At 39.4% G+C, this 25,491-nt stretch overlaps 1 protein-coding gene and 1 long non-coding RNA gene across 6 annotated transcripts in view; one reads left to right on the plus strand and one right to left on the minus strand.

Moving 5' to 3' along the window:
• palm3 (paralemmin 3) overlaps window positions 1–19,234 on the minus strand; it is a 31,971-nt gene extending 12,737 nt beyond the window's left edge. For 2 of the 5 annotated variants that reach the window (XM_069697317.1, XM_069697313.1), the window contains exon 1: window positions 18,878–19,234. The gene's annotated coding sequence lies outside the window, so the exon portion shown is untranslated. Of the gene's footprint in view, window positions 1–1,023; window positions 1,082–3,779; window positions 3,805–18,877 lie in introns of those variants that run through there. The other 3 variants (XM_069697314.1, XM_069697315.1, XM_069697316.1) reach the window with 3 other exon arrangements.
• A 54-nt stretch (window positions 19,235–19,288) lies between these two features.
• Window positions 19,289–24,644, plus strand: LOC138620276 (uncharacterized). Its single transcript, XR_011310868.1, has 3 exons — window positions 19,289–19,353; window positions 21,113–21,205; window positions 24,476–24,644. It is a non-coding gene; the product is annotated as an uncharacterized lncRNA (long non-coding RNA).
• Window positions 24,645–25,491: the final 847 nt, after the last annotated feature.

Genomic DNA, 25,491 nt, shown 5'->3' on the forward strand with positions numbered 1-25,491 from the left:
TAAAGGCTTTTACACAATGACAGCAACAATCTTCTCGTCATCGACAATTTTGGGTGGTGTGTTGGTAGTTGTGTCCTACAACAACAACAACAAAAAATGTCGCCATCGTGGCGGCCGAGATATCTCATTGGGAGAGACACGAGTAATGCAGGACCCAAAATTCCACACCAAATGACACACTGTCACAGCTATTGTCGCTAAACGGCATCACAGTGCTTTGAAGCGCAAAATATTGTGTGTGCACTACCACACACACACACACACACACACACACACACACACACACACACACACACACACACACACACACACACACACACACACACACTTTCTCGATGCATAACCTGCAAAATCTCATAAGCACGGTAAGGACACCAACATGAAAAAAATATTTTGTGACACTAGCTTTACACCAAAATACAACTACACACTGACAGAAAATGCTTTGACACACCAACCCTTGGCCACATTACTCATTTCTCCTAAAATGCCCTTCCCATCCTGACACGCACTCTGCAAATTAGGTCTCTCATTCCTCCCTATAAGGCAACTCAGTAGAGCTTATGCCATTGTTCCTCTCCTACAATATAGTCACACCTCAGGCGGTGTTAGTTAACTTGGTGAGAAACTTCATCCTATCAATACCTGAAGAATTACTTTTGGCAGCCTCCAGGTGTGGGGTAGGTGGTGGGGGCCACAGGGGAAAAAGGTCCCACGTAAAATAGCGTGAAACTCTAGGTGTACCTTGTGTGAAGGCGAAAAAAGATAAGATTGGCAGAAAAAGAAGGAAGGAGGAAAATGTTGATGGGGGAACAAACTCTCGTGCCTTTCATTGCACTCCGAAAAACTGAGGGTGCGAGACAAAGAGGAAGGATCAGCACAAAGACATATGAGAGTATATATCCATACACAGTATATGGAAAGACGTGAGATAATGCAAACTTCAAGAGCAACAGGGGTAGAAAGAGACAAAATCTTATTGTGGTGGGATTTTGAATGACTGGAGGTGCATTGACAGCTTACAGTATAAGCCTCCGTAGGGAGTGGAGGCTTGTGTCTCATCAGGGCTCCAGGAGAGCGCCTAGAATAGCAGCCAGAGATAAACAAGCAAACACAAACAGAGGCTTTGATGAGGAGGTATTGAGGAGCTCCCCGTAGACACACACTGACTTCGATAATTAGACATGATCCAGGAGGGTAGAGAAGGAAAGGCTGACAAAGTCAAAAAGTTAAGAGACTCAGAGAGAGAAGATGAAAGGGGAATGGGGGGGGGGGGGACATGAAATGTAGCACTTGCTGGGAGTTTCAGACCCCCTACTGTCCACAAAACGCGAATGACCTGTTACACAAAAAAAAAAGAGCGAATGTTTTACAGGACAGGCAGGAAACAAAGAGATTGTAGATTAAATCTATTCTGTTTCCCATAAGACCTTGATCATGATCAGGCAAACTCCACCTGAGGTGTTCCCAGCTAATCCAAAGACCTATTTTGAAGTCTTGGATAGAGGTCAATATATTCAGTATTTAAATATGGTTTTCAGCCCACTGCAGGATTAGAAAGCTCTGGTGTGGACCATTTTAAAATGCATCCGTCAAGCCAAGTCAGTTTTGTTAATACAGCCTCAAATTACAAATACTGCACTGTAAACAATATGACAGATTCCCATCAGACAAAACTCCAAAAATCCTCTTCAATGGGGCAAAAAAGGAGGAGCAACAGAAGAAGGACCCTTCTTCAAAGATTGGCAGACATGCAATAGATGCCACACAATAGTTTGAAATGGAAAATTACAATATTGGAAAAATCACAATGACAATTAGGGATGGGTCATGATTTTTAAATATTGAAATAGTCATTAAAATATTAAAAAAATTCTATTAATAATCCCGTCTATCGTTCTTCCTTATTTCCCGTTTTTACCGGCCCCAGTTGTAATGCGTTACTACCATCAGAAGGTGGCGGTAATTGCCCTAAAAGCTGTCTGCCAGCCAACCATTAAACAACATAAGGAGAAGCAGAACATGTTGCTACCAGACTCTGGAGCTTTGCAGGTAAAACTGTGTAGCGCTGTGAGCTCGGATGCTCACGATGCTCACAGCAGAAACATGCAAAGACGACTACAGCCAACAAAAAGATTATTTTCAGAACTTCTTCAAAGCACTGACATTAGAGTGACGCACCAATCAGACGAAGCATCCACTGTCAATGGCCAGACAAAGGGAGCCTACAAACAATGGCCATCGTCTCAAAGATTAAACTAAAGACATGCTTCTCATAAGCTATGTCCAAGGTGACAGTTTTAGAAGTTGGATGTTTTTTGTTGAGCCCGAAAAGCTCAATTGATGGTTGAATAGTTCAGAGCGAATTTCGAATAGTAATTTTTCTTAAAATGCCTATCCCTAATGACAATACTGTAGATACCATAAATCACACACGATTCCCTATAAATAAATTATGTTCTTTATTGGGCAGTTTCTACATCATAAAACCAATTAGAAGCTTCATTAATGTGGATTTTTTAATTTAACCCTGAATCCTTTCATCTTAACTGTGGATTTTCACACAACTCCCACGATCATCTTGTGGTATTCAGAGTGCTGCAACACACAAATGTGCTGTGACTGAACAGAAACTGTACTGCACCATTGCCTCTGTTAATTCACTCTATATCCGATATATCCAAGAACCAGACAGCGGTTGTCATAAACCAATTAGACACATTGCCATGAAAGTAGCTGAGCTGTTACAGCATTTAATTAGACATCAGTTCACCTGTAACACCTGTTGCATGTTGGCGCGTGCGCGCGCGCGCACACACACACACACACACACACACACACACACACACACACACACACACACACTTTATATATCCCAGTCTTTCACCCTCTGTTTCACCCCCCTCCATTCTCCATTCACACTTTGTCACACAATTGACTGAAGGAACAATGGGCAAATACAAAAGAAAAGAGCAGAGGCAGGAGAAATGTTGGCCTCAATGGAAGAGAAAACTACACTGTATATCAGTACTGCAGTGATGAGTAAAAATGTTGATTTGCCGGAGTCAGAAAAGCACAGGTGTTTCTGATATCATTCCACAGCAGCTCTGCTCTGTTGATGTGTACCTGTAAGCAGCAGCAGTGTGGCAGCGGGTCAACATGCACAGAACCGGGACCCTGAAACTGAAGTAGCTTAATGGAACTTGGACATTGTTAATTTTATGATTCACACCTGTGCCTCCCCCAATGTCACATGATGAAATTAAGGCTCGGTGATATCGACCAAAAGTCACATTCTGATATATTTTGGATGAATTGCGACACACGATCTCTGTATTTTCTACAAAGAGGGCTAAATGTCAATTTGCAAGTCAAAGCCAATATGAAATGTCACAAGCATTTTTATTCAAACAGATTGTGATGTAAAAAAAAAAAAAAAATTAAATACAGGGTTTCCTTCCCTGTTTGAAAATATACAGCTGCAATTCATGTAAATGAAAAATATATATATATATAATAAAAAAAGAGTCTATATTGAATATAAATTGGTCAAGAATAGGCTTCAGTTGTTTCCAACATCAAACAGAGTGGCTTGCTGTGATCAGATAATGGTCTCATTTCCAGTTTCAGGCATATGTGTGTTACTGGTAGCTTGTTGCTGCTCTATTCTTCATCACAGTGGCTAATTACCCACTGGACATTTAAACTAGTTCTGCTCGCACACTCGCAGCTCTTGCCTTTTAGCAGCTTTCTCTCTGATGCCACAGTTGTTACCTTACCTTAGCCGTTAGCGATGGCTCCTCTCTCTCTCACTGTCCTGCTCTCTCCTGCATAGTTATCCCTCTACCCCCCTTTTGTAATAATGGTACATGCACCGAATGTAGTTTATTAGCAGTGATGGAAGCACGGCTCCTCATAAAAAAAAAAAGCTGATCGTTAACTGCTACAGCACCAAGGAGCAAGGTTTTGGACTCTCCTCTCACCGCAAATAATTTGCATTTCCCACGCATGACTTAGTTCTTCATTCATAACTTCTGTGTATAAATCCATAAAACTAAATAGGGTCTAAATGATGGGTAGAAATTATATTTATTTATGATAGAACATACAACCCGAGTCAAAATGTCAACACTGAAAAAGGCCTTTCTTGGGCAAACGAAGAGTCGATGATTTTGATAAAAGACTGATTATTTAAGTCCACTATCAAGGACAAATGCAGGTTTCAGCTTCTAAATGTAAACATTTACAGATCTATACCGTACTGTAGTTTCCGGTCACATTAACCCAATGCGCCTTTTTCAGATATTAATTAAACTAAATGATCAGTTGATGTAAGGCTGTGACCAATAATCATTCTTATGACTGACTAATCATTCTAAATTATTCTATTACTGCTGTGATCAACTAAATGTGACATGTTGCACTTCAAAGCACAGAGAGATTCAGTTTACAACTCCATAACACAAAAAAAAAAAAAGCAGTAATCCCTCTCAATTAAGAATCTGCAGCTTGGAAATGTTGCATTTCTGCTTGAAAAATGACTTGATTCCAAATTGAAAATAGTTGCTAATTCAGTTTCTTTTGAGTGACTAATCAGGTAATTGATGTTTCAGCTCTAAATTGATTAACTGGAAATAATAGGCAGATTAACTGAAAATAATTACGAGCAGCCCTGTTGCATGTAGGGATTAGTGCTGTGTTCAGTGGAAGGCCAAGAAAGTCCAGCTGCTTCTCAGTCATTCAAGTCTCACTGCAAACTGTCAGCAGGGTTTCTTTACAAACATTCCTCCTGCCCTGGTGCACAAGAATGTTGTGCATATTTGCCTTCGGTGTATGTGTGCATGTTTATATAACAATGTATATTTGTCTAGTAGAGTGTCGTGAAGTCTATATGCCAAGTGCCAATGTAGTGACATTAGCTCTATGGGAACAGATGGAAGAACAGTAGGGAGTCTGGAAAGAAAATTATAAGAATAATTTAGCATCACAGCTCACAGTTCATGGCTTTCTCTGACACACACTCACAAGCAATGGACTGTACATCAAAATGAAAATTAAGAAGAGTTATGATTCCAACAAAGGAAGACACTGCAGTGTTTTATTTTGTAAATAAAAAGACCAGAATAACTACAACAAACACAAACTATTTTGGTGTTCAGCTAAATTCAAGTCTCAGCGTCAATGTAAAGAAAAGTCTTTTCAGCCTGAGCACATAACACAGAAGCCAAAGCATTACCATTTCATTTTTTGTGGGCTTAAAAATAAGGTCTCTGGAAAGACTGTGAGAGAGGTAATCAGTACAATCGGTGTTAGCTGATAGGCAGCACTTACATACCGCCGAGGCTTCATGTTGCACTGCATTAGCTGGTTTATAGAATGGTAGTGGTGTTCACTTTCTTCAAATACAGCTGGGCAATATGGACAAATTCAATTATCAACATAGTTTTGACAAAAAAACCTCAATATCAATAGTGCAACAATATTGATGAGGGATGGTGCTTTCACAAAATATTTATAAAATTTTAGTAAATACCCTTTAATGATGTGGCTGTAATATGAAGGCAAATAATAGAACAACCACAACAGTCACTTCACTGTTATGCAGCTTTTAAAACCAGGAAAAGACTAAATTTAAGCCATACAACAATGTTACAATATCCAAAATCTAAGACAATATCTAGTCTCATATCAGGAGATAATATCGATATATTGTCCAACCCTATATCTTCGAGACATGAAATGTAGATAAACTGTCAGTACACTGATGACGAGAATCTGAAGGATATTTTCAGGGTCCGCTAGTTTCTTAGACAAACATAATACTTGCCTAAAACCATGAACATGAGAGCACACGTGACCAGGCAGGTAAGAGTACCGGGTCACTGACTGTGACTTCACGGGGATGGACACAAGCTGCAGTGGAGCATGAAAACTGAACTTTCGGCCATGAGACGCTAACAAGACAGCGACACAGGGCACCTCTCAGTTCCAGCATCGCTAGACTGTGATAAATTATTGACAAAACCTCTCTGATGTACAATCAGCTTGAAGGAAGGGAGACATTATATGTTAAATATAATAGAAACAAAGTAAAGGACAGTAGACAAAAGGCTTATTGAGAAGCAACAGTCTCCTAAACCTGTAAATACTGGCCACTGAGTACACAACATACAGCAAGTTGCTAAAAAGGCTTCAGTGGGTGGAGGGAGTCATTAAAAGGCCCCCCCAGTGACATTTTGTTTTTGTGTGATGATGCAATTACACTGCTGGCCAGCCTGTTTTTTTTGTCCATTTCTTGGAGATATGGAGGGAATGACGTGGGAGATTATCAGAAAAACAGAGAGTGAGCAGACAGTGGGAAGCTGGTAATAATAATAATTATATACTAAAAGCTGAGTTCTGAAATTGATAGTTTTATTCATTTACAACACCTGTATTAGTGATTCTAAATTGCAATCAACTTTGCTTTGAAGTGTAGTTCATCTGCTTAAGGCTCATTTACAATGTTGGTTCTGCATGTCCCATTATGCTGCCTCTATTCTACATTGCTGGAGTTCTTTCCAGCCTTGAGGAGCGGAGTACTTGATAGAAGCATTTACACCGCAGAACTGAAAAGACTGAAAGAAGATAGGAGCAGAAAAGTTGAAGTTTTTTTAATTTTATTTTTATTTTAGCAATGCTATTTAGACTGAGACAGACAAAGTATTCCAAGGCCACTGTAAATTGAAAATATCCTTCCACCCGTGTGTTTGGAAACAGGAAGGGCACAAGCATCGTCCTCCAGATTAGCGACAGAACAAGCAATCTCATCAACCCTGATCTCTGAACCCGCGCATCCTCTGCTGTCGTCACTGGCCGTAGCTCAGGAAGAGCCTGACTTCAACAGCCAGCAAGCTAACTGTAAAACAAATTCCTGGATAGAACTTCAATCGGACACAGGGGGAATTAAAGAGGCAATCACTCTCCGGTTTGAGGGATGAACAGAGCGAATTGTTGTAAAGTGCTTTTTCATCAGCTATTGATTTTCAGTTGCTTTACAGACTCTGCAGCAGAAACTGCATTATTGGAGATGGATATCCTGCATAGTTGATAGAAATAAATCTGACATAGTGGGAGAGAGAGTTTTTGTGTGTAATGTGAGTGTATTGTACACGTGTGGGTGGTATGGGTGGAATTTGTGTGTCTTGGATGGTGCTACTGCAACAACACACGGCCAAGTTCCAATGATTGACAGTCCGGGTCGGGGGAATGAAAACACTGCATTCCACTGCTGTGTGTGTGTGTGTGTGTGTGTGTGTGTGTGTGTGTGTGTGTGTGTGTGTGTGTGTGTGTGTGTGTGTGTGTGTGTGTGTGTGTGTGTGTGTGTGTGTGTGTGTGTGTGTGTGTGTGTGTGTGTGTGTGTGTGTGTACGTTGGAAAAACTGATAGGTTACTGTGAGATGTGTGTGTGCCTCCTACGTCACAGAGCCAACAGTTTGGTGGACTTTGGAGCATGCTGGGGATTATCAAAATCAATAACATATATCACAGTTACTCCAAGTCATTTATCGCCACTGCACATCACGGGCACAACAGTCCTACTGCGTTCAGACAGAAACGCTACACAAGATGCTAGACGTAACGCAGAGGCTCAAACAATGCGTGCATTTTAAAGCACAGAGAAAGCCATTAACCTACCAAACCCATATTTATCAGTGTACAAACTCCACAGATATATACGATATGATCACAAAGGAACGTAAGCGCTTGAGCGCATCAAAGGCGGGAGTATCAAAAGAAATCTTCCAACAGGTCCTGCTGTTAAGAGGTGAAACTCAAGTTTAATGCACTGACAATCTGACTAAACAATGTTGAGAGAAGAGACAGTGATGAAACAACAGCACCTCAAAGCAGCAAATTCTCTTTGCTCTCATTTTGTCTCTTAAGTCATACAGATATAAAAAGGATTGAGGGGGGGATCAGTGGTGTTCTCAGTTATCACACACGCCCACACACACACACACGCCCACACACACACACACACACACACACACACACACACACACACACACACACACACACACACACACACACACACACACACACACACACACACACACACACACACACACACACACACACACACAATAGAGTCTCTGTTCAGCAAGAGGGAGGTTGGTCTTTGCCGGGCTCTGTCCACAATATCCTTCTGCAGGAGCTCTTATAAACAAAGCACACACCCGCAGCACTCCATCTGATCTCTGTTTGTGCTGATTCAGAAACTAATGCGACCTGGATGTTTCAAGGTTTAACTGTCAGTTCTGTTGGGATTTTCTCTGGTCCTTTTCACACCTGTTGTTCAGTCCATTCAGTCTGAACCGGGGGGAGATTCAGGCCTGGTATGTTCAACCCGACAAATTACAAAGAAACCAAAAGGTGGAGACATGAAGACAAACGCCAGATGATGGCAATGACAGACATATTTTAGGATATATTCTTGACAATAATGCTAAAAAATATTAACTTAGAAAACAGTTCTCACAAAAAGACGTGATAGATTTATATATCGGCATAAATGTACAAGTTTGTGTTATAATATTCATTGAAAACTAACATAGATTACATAGGTTGTTGTACATCTGATGTTTTGTAACCAAATCACTTCCAGACAACTGAAGTCCATTCCCTTTTTGGAACCAACTCCTCTACAGTGGAGCCGCTTTTCAGCCAAGATTGTTATTGCCGTGTGTAAATTATGCATGTAACAAACATCACAACATGAATTCTAAAAATCAACCAATATTGTCATGAACGATTCAATATGACACATCTTTGCTGACAGATAACTGATTCATTTGTCAGTTTAGCAGACAGTCATCCCACATAAGTACTTCATGTGGCTGTAGTGACTGACAGCAGGTCACGCTGCATTCCCCTACACTCCTACGATGTGTTTATCCTCGCTCACATCACAAATAGCTCACAAAGTGCAGTAATTGCTCATTATGAACTAAACACCATCTTGTATCTTCCATACCTGGTTTTCCGCACTGTGCCTACTGACATAGTCTTTGCTGTCGAACCAAAGTTTGTGCAGCCATTATGTTTTCAGACAAACACACAGATGGCTGAAATAAGTCTAAATGCTGTATATGGCTACATACTGCTTGATACTGCCCTCTGAGTGGCTCCCAATATGGGCAAACTTCTGATCACTAGCTGTGTCAAAAACGCCATCTGCCTCGCAAGTTTAAAATATTAAGTCTAGGAGGATTTGGGGTGAGAAAATCAGTTCCACAGCCATTAAGATGAGCAACAAATCAGAAGCGACAGCATGGTGAAGCCTTTGTAAAAACCTTGTCATCCACTCATCAAATCAGCAGAGGGGCTGCAGAGATTAGCACGGTCATCCGGAACATACATATGCATGGCAAAGCTGAAGAATAACACGCTATGCAGCGTGCATGAGTCATCTTGGCTCACTGAGTATGATTAACACGTAGGATTATCTTTTTAATCCGAATGTGAAGAAGTGAGATTGTTGCACTGGTGCAACTGGACGCAGTTCTGAGAATGGTTCAGTTTTAGAAGTGTGAACACAGAGCATAAATTCAGACAGCAGTTCCAACTATTATGAAGGTTTTTTCTGGTTGTATTTCTAAATGAGAAGCTACCCAAAGAGTGTTCAATGCCTTAATAACTCTTTTCCTAATTAACCAGAACTTAATTCTGAAGGATTATAAACTTCATGACTCTGATTAAACTGCAATTAAAATTGAACAAAGTCAGTTGTTAAATACTTTGGTTTCGTGTAATACAACAGTGTAACACAGTTAATGCCTTAAAAATCACTTTGCATATACTGTATTTAATGTTTTTTCCATGTCACTATACAGAACATACAGTATGGTTAAGAATTCAACCATTTTGCCTGGCTGAGGTGTAACCCTTTGAAATTATGTTTACAAAATTACAAACATACCAACATGAAAGCGCTGGATAATTTTTGGTTTGCCACCCAGCCTTTTGTTTACATGAAGATTCAATCATGAACTCACATGACTTCAGGACATTGGACAATGGGTTATCATCTGTTGCCCCTTACACTGTAAGACAGTTAATCACTGAGCTTCCAGTGTTTTGGTATTCACAAAATCCTTCTATCGGCAGCTTTATCTCCAAAAACACGGTGCACAGATAGTTGAGACACGTATTAGTGTTTATGAAAAGAGGGGGAAACTGTGTTTTAACCCTGAGGTGGAATGCACAGAGTGTGTGGTGTTACACTCTGCAGAGGAGTGAGGATTATAGGCTATCTGAGGGTTCATGGGAAACACAGAAAAAGGGTAAAGTTTCGATTAGCCACTAACTGATTGTCATTATAACCATTAGAGCCGTTTACAGTGAATTTAGTACATAGGCAAGTGTCATCCAAGACATGTATATTGCACTTTAAGTCTCAAGAAGTTTACATGTACCTGTAATTTGAAGCTATCTCAGTCCTCATAACCTGCCTCATCTAACTCACAGAAAACAAATCATGAGAAGTACATGGATAAAGCTTTAGGAGTGGGAAATGTGAGGGGAGACTGAAAGACAAGAACAAGAGACAGATAAACACAGGCATCCTGCAAGGAACCAGAGAGGTTAAGACGAGTGAGAGAACAAGACCTTGAGGAAGTGATGTGAAGAGGGGGCTCAGAGCTTGAGACACCTGCTCTGACAAGTCCTGACAAGACACTTGAGGCTGTGACACAACATAAACAATCTACCAGCACACATCAAATTCTCACCGACACATTTCGCAATGTGCCTATCTCCATTTTATCGGTACCGCTCAGACACATACACAGAGGTTTTATAAGCATTTAAGTGTCACAGTAATTGTTCCTACAATGGTGCACCCACAGTTAAAACATGCCATTTTCTGAAAAGGAAAAAAAGTGATAACAATGTTTTGGAATTTCACAATCAAGTCATGAATTATCAAATACGTGCTGCTCCCTTGTCTCCATTTAGTACAGTGTACTACCTAACTTAGCTTTAAACAGAGTGCCTGAAAAAGTCACACAACTTTAGAAATGCCCGTGCACTGTAATGTTTTTGTCAAACGGAAATTATTGTTCAATACATGAACAGAAAATTGTTACAATTTGGACTACTGCGTACTAGCTGAAGTAATAATTCAACATTTTCTGTTCCAGTTATTTCAATACAGGAATATGTAGTTTATCTTTGTTGGGGAAATATAATAAACCTTTTTGTTTGAAATATCATTAATTTAGCATGGAGATAACTGGCAGATTAATCGATCGTAAAAAAATAAAGTTTCTTCACTGTGGACCAGGTGTGACAGCGAAGCATCAACAAGGTTTACATAGACTCAGTTTGTCATTTTCATGAAAAAAGAAACACTTTTAAGGCTTGGTGCAAAACCAAAATGTCACCGAAATAAGGGAAGTGACCTTTTTTTAAACCAAAAGAGCCCCCGTCTCATCTACTTACTGTTGCATATTGTCAGCATGGATCTTCATTTAAACTGCTGGCTGTGGGTTATTTGTTCCTGCAGCTCTGTGGTTTAATCATTTACCACGCTGTCCATTAGGAGGATGCTCTACTGTGTTAACGGAAAGCAGGGTTAGACAGGTGGTGTTCCCACAGTGCAACGGAATACAATAAACAATACCTGTGAACTCAATCTAAATTGAAAACTGATCATTTTAAAAATGTCGAGCTTGGCGGTTATGTTAATGCAGATTGACTGGCGACTTCATTTATTCACAAGTTAGCACACGATAGTGTGGGAGCAGAACTGATGAGCCACAGTGGAACTCATTCATGGTGATTCTTATCAATGATTTGACCTCATTTTCATAAAGTTATTTTAGGATTTTCTACTAATGAATTTTCTGACTCTTGATGTACTCACAAGCAGACTATTCTTGTTGGTTACTGTTCTCTTTGCACTTCGAGTAAGAGTGTGCAGGACATGCATTGGCTTGCTTCAGTGACTCGTCTGTCTGTGTGTGCAGGATTAGTGTGTGTGTGTGTGTGTGTGTGTGTGTGTGTGTGTGTGTGTGTGTGTGTGTGTGTGTGTGTGTGTGTGTGTGTGTGTGTGTGTGTGTGTGTGTGTGTGTGTGTGAAACAGGTTTGGAGAGGAATGTAGGACTGGTGTAATCCGGTCTCGGTTCATTTTCGCTATTGTCATTGAGTCAAAAGCCTGTAGGCCCGATGTGCCGTTGGGCCTCGTAGCTCAGTCACAATTGCACACATATTCTCACATAACACACAGCAGCCCACAACCTATTTAAACAACGCCAGGACAACGCAGCATAAAAACAATCTGTAGGTACAATAGACCTGACTCTTAACAAACTCATTAACACCTACATTTCTTGCTTTAAAATAACTTTAAGATACAACAATCATTCACTATCAGCTGACCTTGCAATGTCGAACCAAAGTGATTGTTTAAATCTACTCTAAAGTCACCTTGTAAATGTCTAGCCACACAATGTAATGTTTAACTTCCCTCCTTCCACATTATCATTGTGGACAAGCAAACACAATTCCAGCCAATCATTACAGACAACACACTGATCCTTCAACCCACAGCTGTTAACACTCTCTGAGGTTACAGATGATGAAGGAGGAATTCACACCAAGAACTTGTAAAACATAAATGTAAGAAAGGTTGACTACACCATGACAACTAATTTAAGTACCAAAATTATATAAGATATATCTGCTTCCAAAGCCAATTGTACCGGGGTTAAAGGTCTTAGATGGTTTACACAACACCTCTGTCAACATCACTTAACCAATCATCATGGATGAACCAGGGTCAACAGGCTGGTACAGAGGAATGCCTCCATTATCTACACCAACAGATAGTGCTCTTCATGTGTTGGTCAATACACCAAGGTAATAAACAAATGTTGGAGAAGATAGACTCTCTTATACACAATAATTTTTTTATGTAGAAATAGTTAAAAGTCTCATGTGACAAGCTGTGTGACTGGTTACACCGATTAATGGATATCAAACAAAAGAAGAGGGGGAATAAACACGTCAGCATACTTCAAGATAACTAGGCATGACGCAGTCGTTTCTTAAACCATCCAAAAAATGGCTGGCTACATTGTTAAAAAATAAATATCGAGGGTATTATTATACATGGTAAAAGGAGATTATAGCAACTTGTTCCTTAAGTAGCTCAAAATCCTGTGATCCTCTGTCAGTCTGAACAGTCCACGTATTTAAGATGGGAAGGGTTCTGAATAGGCCCCTTCCTAGGTATTGCTGATTTATATAATCAGACTTGAGAGAAAACCACCTAGTAGTCACAGCAACAGTGGTAAGCACTGCAGCAAGAGGTGGACTATTTTTGTTTAACTGAATGCAAAGAAAAAGCATGCCTGAAAACAGCACAAGAAACTAAGAAACTCCAAACCTCTTCTGAGGATGAAAAGAATGTTCATATTCTATATGCGACATGAATTTCTGCCAGAACGCAGACCAAAACCCGTTAGCCGTAAATCGGCTCATTTCAGTGTGGGATGCAGATTTGTGACTGGCATTTTATGCAGGTGTGGTTCTTCAAAATTAGTTGTGAATTGGCAACGATGAGCCGTATTTTAAATAATTGACAAGACAACAACATCACACATTAGCTGGAGCTTTGGAAAGCTGCCTAGACAGCTTTCTGGCACCGTCTAAATTTTGAGAACACTATAATTTCTGCAAACAGAGATATAGGCACAACAAACAACGAGCACCAAATTTCCACATTCATTAATGTTTAGGTGTGTTAAATTTTGGGTATGCAAGTTAAAGCGTATCCTATTCCTAATGTGCACCTATGCACAGCTAGCATTTAAAATAGTCAGCTACACTTCAGTTAAAGCGATATCTTTCAGGTTAGCGCTTGCATAACAGTGTGCAGCAGTGTGATCCTTCTGTTACCTTTGTGCTGTACTTGATGGCCAACCCGTAACCTAGTAACGCAACCATGTGTATTTGTTGTTGTTTGACGTCTTTAAATTGCATTATTTATGTTATCTCCTTTGTTTCATTCACACAGAAATCGAAACACCAAACTGTCCTAGTGTTTGAATCAGACCTGCAGCTCCTGACCACCTTCATTATCCTTGATTACCTCAGTTTTTTTCAATTTATCTGTTAATCATTTGGTCTGTGAAATGTCAGATAATGATCAATATTGCAAAAAACCCTTGCCACATCATCAATCACTTGTTTTGTTTCTCAGTTTACTATCACATGCATAAAAGCAGCAAATCCTCACAACTGAGAAGCTGGAATCCCACAATGTTTTGCATTCTTGCTCATAAAATTGCTTCACTAATTTATAGATTAGCAGAAATTGGAGATTATTTTGTTTTAGATTAATAATTTCTGTTGGATGTTGATCCGAATAGGCAGACTAAATTAAATAGTGGCTTTCTAAATTTGTTTTGCGTAATACTTATACAAATTATAATTATTTTAATCAAGTTTCCTCTTGACATATAATATGTAAAAGCTACTAAGAACAGGGAACAGTTTAATGGAAACAGCAATTTGAGAGTAGAATTTAAAAATAAATTAGTTACAGAGGTGTTGTTAAATGCAGTGAAGCTAAGAACTAAAAAATAATGCTGTCAGATGGCTCGGGGCTTTCTGGAAGTTATCTCCTTAGAACCATAACACATTACTTAACTGTCTAATCCTTGTCTGCTTGATGAATAAATTGTTGGTGGTGACAAAAGAAAGGCATGTGTAAGACACAGACAGAGTAAACTGAAGATAGTAAATGTTGTTCTGTCCTCCTCCTGCCCTTACCAACTGCCAGCCAGGATTTCTGAGACTCTAAATCAACAGATTATTGCAAATGAAAGGAATACCAAACGCACACAAAGATGCACACACAATGATTTAAAGAGCGCTGGCGGAAAACCTGCCGTCTGTGCCTAAACACAACACAAGGGATGAAACTCACACTACAGTTCAGTTGAGTTTGGGGCGTGGCAGGAATCTCAGGCATGTTGTCACTGACATGGTGACATAATGTAGAAACATACTGGAGGTCAGGTGAGCTCTCCGGGAAGTGAGATGATATGTCTCTATTTCAACATTTCCCAATACTGAAAATTAGCTAATCACATATTATATTAACACTGACTGCAATACTCTGAGATTAATCTATCTAAAGGGGCTTTCTACCCATTTTAGTACATCAGTTTATCCATTATGTGGACAAAAAAACAGTTGTATTAGCATTTTCACTAGCTCTGACAAGTTCTTTACAGTGTGAAGAAAAAAAAAATGGGTGATATTATCAGGGTTATCCTAACCAGGGTAAAAAGAGATTTTTAACAGAAAGCCTTTGTCAAAAACTGTGCTTCACATTTTGTCAAACAGGGAGTATGAAAGAATGAAAACAGGGTTTCCTTCCCATGTTTCCCAATTTTAAGCAAGTGCAATACTGAATTGGTGAGGATTGCAACTGCGGTGTAGGTAGGCTCTTCCAATGACCATTACCGAACAAACTTATAGTGGGAATAGGAAAAACAGAGTTGCAGAATATTCCAACTTTAGTTGCATTGCCAAAGTCTCACCAAAGACTCCGTGAACTGTGATTGTGAGTTTTCACAGCAGTTTGTGCCAAAGTTGTTTCCTTGGGAACAAATTTGAATGATGAGATCTCTCTGCCACTACAAGAAAAAGAAACTAGAAGGACAGTCTCACGGTTGTATGCCTCCACCAACCAGTCAGCTTGCAGTTTACATTCATGTCTCTCCAGACTTATATAATATAGAAGTGAAGACTTTGAGAGAATCCTTATACGTGTTTACATGCTTGGCCATATGCTTCAAATATGGATGTTTCTGCAAAGGAACTACAAAGTCTAAAACACAGATGCGTCACACATACCTTCAACCAGACAGCACAGAAGATCTATAAAATCATTGCAGTTTCGAGATGGACACCAAAAATCTGTATCTGAAAAAATGTGAAACAAGGTCACAATCTTCCCTTCTCTTTCTGAGTTATGGTGCTGATTGGCCAGAAAAAAAAATGCTGCAGACATTGTGATGTCACATTGAAATTGACCTTTTGGATATGAAATGTCTTCACTTCATTTTTTTTTTTTCTGTCCTTTTAGACATTTGCAGCTCAATTTTGGAGTTATGGCCACAAATGTGTTTTTTGTAAGGTCACAGTGCCCTTTGACCTTTGGCAACCAAAGTCGATTTCAGTCCAAAGGAATGTTTGAGAAATTTCCTCTAGGCATTCATGAGATATCAAATGGGGCAGAACAACCTGAAAAACACAACACCTCCAGCCACAGCTGTCGCCAGAGCGGAGGCACAAAAACTTACACAGCTCTATGTGGCCATTAGCTTAGTCATCTATTGTTTCCAGCTGAACCTTATTTGTGCATCCTCTGCCATCGGAGCCAAATAATAACCATTATAATAACATGAAGCAAGGTGTGCTTGTGCACTCTGCACGCAGACACAAAAAGAGCAGTCGCAACATCACATAAAGTGCAAGGTACAACTCTAAAACTTTATAACACAATGTGCATCATTAGTCAGGCAACGCTCCACAGCACAAACTTTAAATGAAGAAAACAAAAATCCCCCCATGTAAATGGTGAGCTGAAATATGAAAATGTACCAACAATAACAGAGTTGGGTTTCTGGTTACAATGCCATACAAAGGGGCAAAGAGATGTGTATGAATCCAATATCACTTAAACTGAGGATGGTCAAACAGAGAGATATGCTGCAGGCGATGTGACCGAGTAATTTCCCTCCTGCTGAAAATTCATCCATCACCCAGTTTGCCAGGCAAAGAAGTGGTGGATTTCATCACTCCCAGCTACTCTTTTGTCTCCTCCCCTTTATCTTTCTGCTTTTTAATCTCCCTCTGCCTTGTCAGAGTCTGACTCTCTCCTGCTCTTTTCAACAAGATTTGAAAAGATAACACTCTTGCTGATTGGTGGTGCTGACGACCACACAGTTTCTCATGCTCTTTTATCTGTCTTTAGCTGCTATCTCACCACTCTACCCCTCTCTCTTCCTCTTTGTACTTTTCGGTAGATTTCTGCAGATTCATATCAAAACTAAACTGCTTTGCAAGTGACAAGCCCATCAACCTGGGCTCTACGCTGTATTTTTTTTATGCATCAAAGACAAAACTTTTCAGCTGAACATTAACAAACAGGCCACCAGAAGATAAATTACTTTTTGTTTTCCTATGCGTAAAGAAAAAAAAGAAAAAAAAAACTTTTTGGTGATAGCCAGAATGCCACAAATACGTCAACACCCTGGTCAAAAACAGAGTTCAAAAAGATTAAATGCATTTTTCACGCTGAAATACTTCAAAGTTCAAAAACTGGAGTAGATACATGTGCCGTCTGCCTAATCACAGTAAACATTAGTGAGCTTCATGAGTAATTAAGGCAAAAAGTGTCACTGCAGAAGAACAGAAAATGAGGTCAGACAGCTAGAAATGCGCCAGCAGCGTGACAGAGTGAAACTTGGTCTTGCTCGTCATTTTAGTCTAAATCTGATCCCACTGTAACAGAATGACAAATCAGTCCCATACAGACATGGAGCTGATATATTAAAAAAAACGCAGCAGAGTACTTGCAAAACTGCCCAGATCAATTACAGTTGACACAAACAATTTACAGCATGTCAGTCTGGGCAGTTTTGTTATACATCCTTGGATGGAGGATCATACAACAGGTTTGTCTGAAGGTGACAACAGCTAACTGACCAAATCGAGGCTCCTTTTTACTCAGACATAAAACAGCAGTGCTCATCTGGAATCAGCTGGCCTCTTTGCCTACTGTCACACTTCCATTTCTACCAGCTCATTTATGTGCAACTCCTGTTTGGAACCTGTGACGTAAGCATGCTTGTTAATAAACTCTTTCCTGAAAACCAAACTAAGCCAGAGCTGAGTACCACCCGCTGGATTCAGCCCTCAATGCCTTCTATTCCTTCAGGCTGACGGAAGATGAGCCATGTCTGGAGCTCCTGCTGGGAGATATCTGCTTGTAAAGCAGCATGCACAGCTGCATGCTAAACCGCATTTGTTTGGTGGGTTACAAGTTAGAAACTGACTAGTCAACATCAAACTCTTGACACAGATCGAGCGTGGCTGTGGCTAAAAAGTGATGAAGCAACTGTGTGTGTTTTGCACTGAGAGGGTGAGTCACATAGAACAGTCAGAAAAACAAAAGTGCGGTTAATTTGATGAAATCCTCATTTGCATGCAGCATGTATGCGTGTCGGAGGTGAGATGCAGCTGCAGAAGTAGCTACAAAAGTGTTGAAAGATAAAGTCTCTATCTGAAAGCACTCTCGTAAAACTGCTGTAAATGCCTTGCAGACTTGAAGTTTTTGGACTTAACTACTCATAAAAGTCAACAGCAGAAAACCGTTGAGCCAGCAAGTTTTACTGACACTTAAAACACACAGGTTACTGTACACACATTGTGACAAAATCTTGATTATTTTAACAACGGCAAGGCGGTGACTTTAATTGTGCAATGAAATTATTGTATGTGGTGGTGCTAAATTTATTCAGTGTATTTGGGTCATATTTTAAGATGCCAAGAGATGTCAGAAAATAACAATAAGTGACTTCTGAGCAGCCAAACTATTTCAAAACACCTCTGGTGGATATATGTCATTAGTTTGCAGTGCTTAACAGAGGTCAGACATGTCAACAGCTGCTGGGGCTGTCCAACTCTGACTGGGCTCACTTCCACCACTTGGCCCAGACTCAAAAGGTGTCAACCGACCACGTACACCAACCAGCAAGCTTGAGCTCAAATTCATGCAGTAAATGCGGCCCAAAAATATGTCAAAATGCACATACCTGTTCAAACTTGGCCGCTTGGTGTTGATATGTCCAATAAAGTTAGGAGGTGAAATTAAAACGATCAAAAGTTTTCAAAAAAAGGATAAAAGTGGAGATACTGGAAACGAAGCACCAAAAAAAAAAAAAAAAGCGAAGAAAGAGCAATCCTCGTGCCAGCTCGATGAAATATATGGCAAGAAGAGTAAAAAGACGACACGCGCTTCCCCCGTGGAGTTGAACACCTGAGTGAAGCTCCGCGCTGAGCTGGCTCCAAAAACGAGACGATCTTCACATGGATGCTGGACGACGCGTCGCCAAAAAGTAAAAACTTTTCAAATACAATTTATTTCAAACAGAAAGTCGCAGCATCGGAAGAAAATGTGAGACCGTCCTGCCTCTCGCTGCCTCTCGCTGCCTCCACAGCGTCTAAGCCCCCGTCTGCGAGGAGGACTAGAGTCAGTCTGCCCGGTGGTTACCTGACTCCAGTCATTACGGTGAGGCCAGCCCTCCACACAGGAGCAGCCTGCAGCCTCTTGTTTCCTGTTATTGTCGCTCTGAGTGGCTTCACAGCAGACAAACAGCTTTTCCTCAAAAGCAACAGGTTGAGATCCTTTCTTTCTTTCTTTTTTTTTTTTTTCTTCATTTAACGACTTAAAATTAGATCAAATTATGATTGATATGCAAGACAAACATTAGCTAAAGTGCTCATGTCTCATAAAATGATTTGATGATCATTATTGTTTCTGGCAGGTGCTCAGGTTCAAGTCAATTTATCATATATGATTTAGATTGAATGAGGTATCTGTGCAAAAGGATGTCATGAATCAACGTCGAACCAGGTTATGGGTAAAACCATGGTGTAAAGCATTTCACTACATGACAGAAAAATGCCTATCAGTCCAAATTGTCATTCAACAGCCTGCCTTTTCACATTAAAAGGGAATATGGGTGTAAAACAATCCCCTTATATTTTATTAATAATGCAGGGTCTTCTGGTAACTTTTTGTTTGGTAACATTTGTCGACTAAACGAACAGCGTTATGTGCGCTCGAGATCTAAGTTTGACTCAATTGGTGGAATGGTTTTACTACTGTGTCACTGAAGCTGGCTGGAGGGCTTTAACATGGGATTTATGCTAAAGCTAATCGTTGCTAGTAAACTAGTACTTGTGTCACTCATCCTTCTAAAGTCATTGGGTCAAAAAAAGGTGTTTTAAGGTATGACGTTTTCAAAATAAGATTTTACACAATATTCGGTGTTGCATATTTTTATTGTAATTTCTGTAAGTATAATGGGAAACAAATACAGTAACTTGCTTTTGATATAGAACTTTGTTGGGTTAATCGATGTCTATTCATAGAAGCATAATTCATATGGTGTTCAAAGTAGTGATACGTCCTTACCATTATACGTGCCAGAGCAATATTAGATACCTACCAATTACTTTCTTTTCATGTAAACTAAGATTCTCCATTGTTAACCTGTCTATACCTGAAAGGAGGTTAATTGCTAAACTTACATACCTGTAATTCCTGTAAAATAAAGAATGTATCTGAGCATTTTCTTCAGATATGCACGAGAGGAAACCTGTGAAAAGAGAATTCAGATTAGTATATGTTTGTCATTTTGTAGGAGTTGTCGAATAAGGCAGTAATTAGAAAGTATACAAACCAGTGAAGTGGAAGAGGTCATCAGCGCATGATAATTGTGCACATGACAGAAAGCCCTTCTTCTGTGTTCCTTTGGCTGATACTGCATTCTCATATTTATGACAGAAAAAAAAAAAGTGTTGCAGTAATGGGAGCTGTATTTTGTTTGTTTCTTTTAGGTTGTTCACCCCATTTATGTTAATGAGGTTAGACAAAACTCAAGAAACCCCTGGGTTTATCAAAAAAACTGGCAAGTTAGTGTTAGTGTACATCGAATAGCCAAAAAAGTGACTCTAATATTTGTAGATTGTAGTTCATAGCTGTATTAAGCCTGTTTTCTTTCTGTTTGTTAATGTTTCTGTGGGAGCCAGTTGTTAGCTCTTTGAGTGCAACATGTGAGCTGTCAGGCTACCTGCTCTTGACTGTAAGATGTAGAAGAGCTGACTGAAACAACTCATTTGACTTAATTTTTTCCATATTTTGATGGAAATATAAATAGGTATTATGCATATTAATGTACAAGTGAGGTATTGATAATAGTCAGTAACGGTTTGAATATTTTTTGGGGTATCTTGTGATGTTTCTTTTTTCATTTTAAAACAAGGCTCCTGTGGGAATCCATTGTAACCTCTGTGAATCCAGTTCGCAGCTGCGGTACACAAGAAGAAGCTCCAAACTTCTCAGTAACAACCTCCAAGTAGGTGAATGTGTCATGTTTTCAACACTGGTTTTTGTACTTGTTTATTTTAAAGGACAGGAAAACCTAAATAGTGGTCAAGTTATTTGAATCATAGTGATTTACAGCTACGCAATGGGCTCCATCTCAGGTAATTATAGTCTGAGCTCAAGACAGACTGCAGCCTTCATTCAGATGGACTACAGTGGAAATATAATAGTTTGACTATAACTTTGCCATAATGGCAAAATTGCTCTTGATACCATTTAAAAAGGCATATTTACTTCTAATGTCCCATATTACCTGTTGTCCCATTGTACCTTTGGTGGCCCTTGAGTGAGAAGGATTAAAAGTTTTGTTCATAAGTGACAGCAAGGACAGACCAAAGGCACTATGCAGCTACGCTAAGGCTCTATGAAATATAATTAGGCCAAGCTATTTTTTTATGTATATTTCATTACAGCTTACTCATATTTCATTTATACTACAATGTACTTCAGCCTCATTTTCCTGCTATTAATTGCTTTTTTAATTTACCCAAATATAGGGTATGAACCCCTAAAGTACTGTAATACGTTCTTCAGAGATGGTCTGTATTTTAGTCACATAAATTACAGTTTAGCTGACGCACGCTGTATCTTCTTTATAATCCCACTTTGCTAAAATACTGATTAATTCTTTATGTCTGAAAGTCCCCAGCATAGCAGTTTGAAACAAGAATGTCCTTGGCTGTGATCCACAATGATAGTATATGAAATGAGCACATCCACTGACTCGGCCTACTTCTGATTCCCCAAGACAAGAGAGTCTTCGTAAGAGCAGCCAGATAATGGCAGCACACAAGCTCACATCACACAGCTTTCTCTTAACAATAGGGAAAATAGTCTCCGTGTTTTTTGTTTGTGTGTGTTTGCAGAGAGAGGTATTTGGTATTGTAGCAATCTCTCCTTCACAATGCTCTGTGCATGGGCTTTTGTAACTGTGAGTTCATGCGTACAAGTACCAGCACCTTCTGAACACTCCTCTTTGTTTGCTCGTGTGTGCTTGTGCAGCGTACTGTAGAGAAAGAGCAGTAATTGTGTCTGTGTGTTTGTGCGCATACCGTTAAAAAGGGAAACGGAACCATGCTTTCTAATGAGTTATATTGAGTGAAGTTTTTGTGGAAATGCAGTAGTTATGTCTGTCAGGTTCAGATAGGTTGCATGTTTTTCACCAAGATATTGTGAGCGAAAATGTTACAGAAACCATTTACAGGGTGTTTGTCAACGAAAAGCCATTAGCTTGTGTTGACGAGCTAAAGGATAGGCTGTCTAATCATTCGATGAAAAGCATGTTTGAGCTACTGCTGTTGTTCGGTCCTGGGCAGTTAGGGTATCATGATACTTTACAATTTTTTTGTTGTTGTTGTTGTTGTTGTTGATGCTGAGAACAGTTGCCCGCTGTGGTTGAAAACAACGCTTTACATGAATGGCAGTGAACCACAGCAGTAAAGCTGAGGACTGAAAAACCAAAACAAAGAGCTGACAAATGCTGAAACAGTCATTTTGATTAATTTTTGATATAGAGAAATTGGACCTCATTCACTAACAGTGCATATGCACAAATCTATGCTTAAACCATGTGTACAAACATTTGAAACGCAAATGTGCGATTCATCAATATTTTCTTTCCTGAATTTGTTCGTACCCTGCGAACTAATTTAGAATGAGTTCAGAACAAGCGTACGTACAAATGATGACTGCCTGGCTGTCTCAGAAAATGTAAACACACAGCTTTTAGCATATTAAAACTTCATTCATGAAAAAAGGATTTAATAAACAACACTATTGAAAACTGTTAATTTACTAACGCGTTGACCAAATGTATTAAATAGACTAACCATTAAATTGCCAGCCTATGATCCATATCACTTATTTTCTTAATTAAAATATTCACATATATCAGTCCCTCCAGGAAATTGCTGGCGATCGCAATAATTAACGCAAATTCAAGCAAACTCCGCAATATTTGCGGGAGCTTTCAATCTTTGCAAAATAGGTCATCAGTAGAAGCTGTGCTGAAACAATTCCAGCATACAGTGAGTATTTTCAAACAAAACTCGCTTTATTACCAAAAATAACTCCTCATTTACAATCAGCATGGCTTTGCCTACCCTCCTCTCAATACCCAAAACAAACTTTGCCGCAGTGTTCACCAGAGGAAGCCGCTGGGTTTGCGGAAGATGTGACTTTTACAGTAACATTTTCGAATCAATGCTTATTACTAGTGGAAGTGATTACATATTAATGTTGGCTAAAAAGAAATTATAGACACGTCAAGTTTTTAGAGACTGCATCTTGTTTTTATGCAAACCAGGCCAATGTGTTGAATTAACAATAAATAAACAGAATCTAAAGCTCTTATTTTGACAGCAGATGTAGTCGTTGTTTTCTACATCCCAGTCGGTCTGTTCTGTAAATCGGTCATTTTTATGATTTTTTTTTTTTTTTTTTTTTTTTTTGTGTGTAACTTTTAGCCTTTCGGTTCAATTAAAAAAGTTTTAAAAAAAAAAAGATTAGAACTAAAATATTTCTGATGTGCAGCATGATTATTATCAAAGGATGTGATTATATATTTATTCCGTCATCGGGTAGGGCTTAAAAAGAAATCAAATTTTTCTTTCTCACCTTGCAAATTCTTTTAATTCACACAATTTTCTGCAGAAAACTCACTTAAATGTCAGCAAATTACAATGCAATTGTTTTCGAAAATCCACCTAAAAATCAAGCATTTTTGATTGCAACAATCACAAAAAAACTCTGAAATTCTGGGGGGACTGATATATTCATACATTTGCAAATACCATATTAATTATGAAATAAATTGCCTGTGGCTGCTCTTGCTGGATGTCAACACTTTCACTCTCATTTCTAGGACATATTCCGCTTATGTTGGATTTTAATAAAAATGTCAATAATTGCTGCCAGTCGCTCATCCTGTCCATCAGATCAGGTGCTCCTCGTCATCCACCTGTTTCCGTTTCCTCCTTCTTTTAGTCTGTGATGCGTCTTTGCATCAACTTTAATGTGAAATCTTTTTTTTTTTTTAATTTTTTTAACCCTATGACCCTACAGGCTATTTTCAGGGTAATTTCATTACCTTTACTTTTAAGCTCATATATTGTGGCTAACCATTCAGCATACGCCCCTGTGAATATTTGCTAATACCTCAGTTGTAGTGTAGGCCCATAAATACGTTTTTATTATTATTGGGTTTTTTTTCATACAAAGTGGGATGTAATATCATCCCTAGATTGCAGACAGGACCGAGGTCAGCTGCGATTTCAAGAGTGGACTAGCTGAAAACACGTCGTACAGGGAAAAGACGGGTATCATGAAAAAGGGTAAGTTCTGCTGTTCATTTAGATAGATAGTATGTTGTGAATCAATCGAGACTTTGGGAATTCATTTAATTAAGAGTAGCGGGGGTGGAGATGGATGTAGCGCTTCATGCAGAGTGTAACGACGACGCGACTTCAACTTTGATTATCTCCACAATGTTTCATTACACAAACGAGGCACCAACATTTTTTTGGAAAGCTCAAGTTGTGCAGTTTCCATGGATATCCGCTTTATCTCTCTATGATGAATACTATTGCGTTCATCGGGTTCTGAAGGTTAGCCTGTGCCACAATGCAGCTTCACTAATAGCAGCGGACGTGTCCTTTTTTTTAATTTTTAATTTTTTTTTTTTTTTAACCATAACCACTTTTTTAAAAATGTGCATTTTCTGGCTTCCACCTTTGACACTCTTTTGACACTTTTTTTTTTTTAATTTAATTTTTTTATAATTGTTGGTGCGATCTTTGTCAAATTCTCTTCACTTCACCGCTTTCTTCACTTCGACGCTTCCGGACAAATATATGGAGAAACGGGGTTGTGGCAGTAGGCCAATTGCAGAATGTGGACACGCGCCTGCCAGTTTAGAATGATTCTGATTTACTAACGCGCAAGGCGGTGAGAACAAAATGGGCTGGTACGCACGTTTCATGAATCCCATGGTGACTTTGTGTGCACACTTGTGTGTGTGTGTGTGTGTGTGTGTGTGTGCGTGCGTGCGTGTGTGCGTGCGTGCGTGCGTGTGTGTGTGTGTGTGTGTGTGCCTGTCTGTCTGCTGTGCTTTTGTGTGTATGTGTCTCAATGTTTTTAGGCTACACGTGCCCACCCCTGTGTACTTGCTCTATTTACAGAATCTGACAGTGTCTTACCTTTTCTGTTTTGCCCTTGACTTTGAAAACTCTTCTCATGTTTTACACTCTTATCATGTAT

The sequence above is a fragment of the Brachyistius frenatus genome, unplaced genomic scaffold (genome assembly GCF_029030835.1).
Source record: "Brachyistius frenatus isolate BFR_SWC_R1_liver_20210118 unplaced genomic scaffold, ASM2903083v1 Contig_23, whole genome shotgun sequence".
NCBI lineage: Eukaryota > Metazoa > Chordata > Actinopteri > Embiotocidae > Brachyistius > Brachyistius frenatus.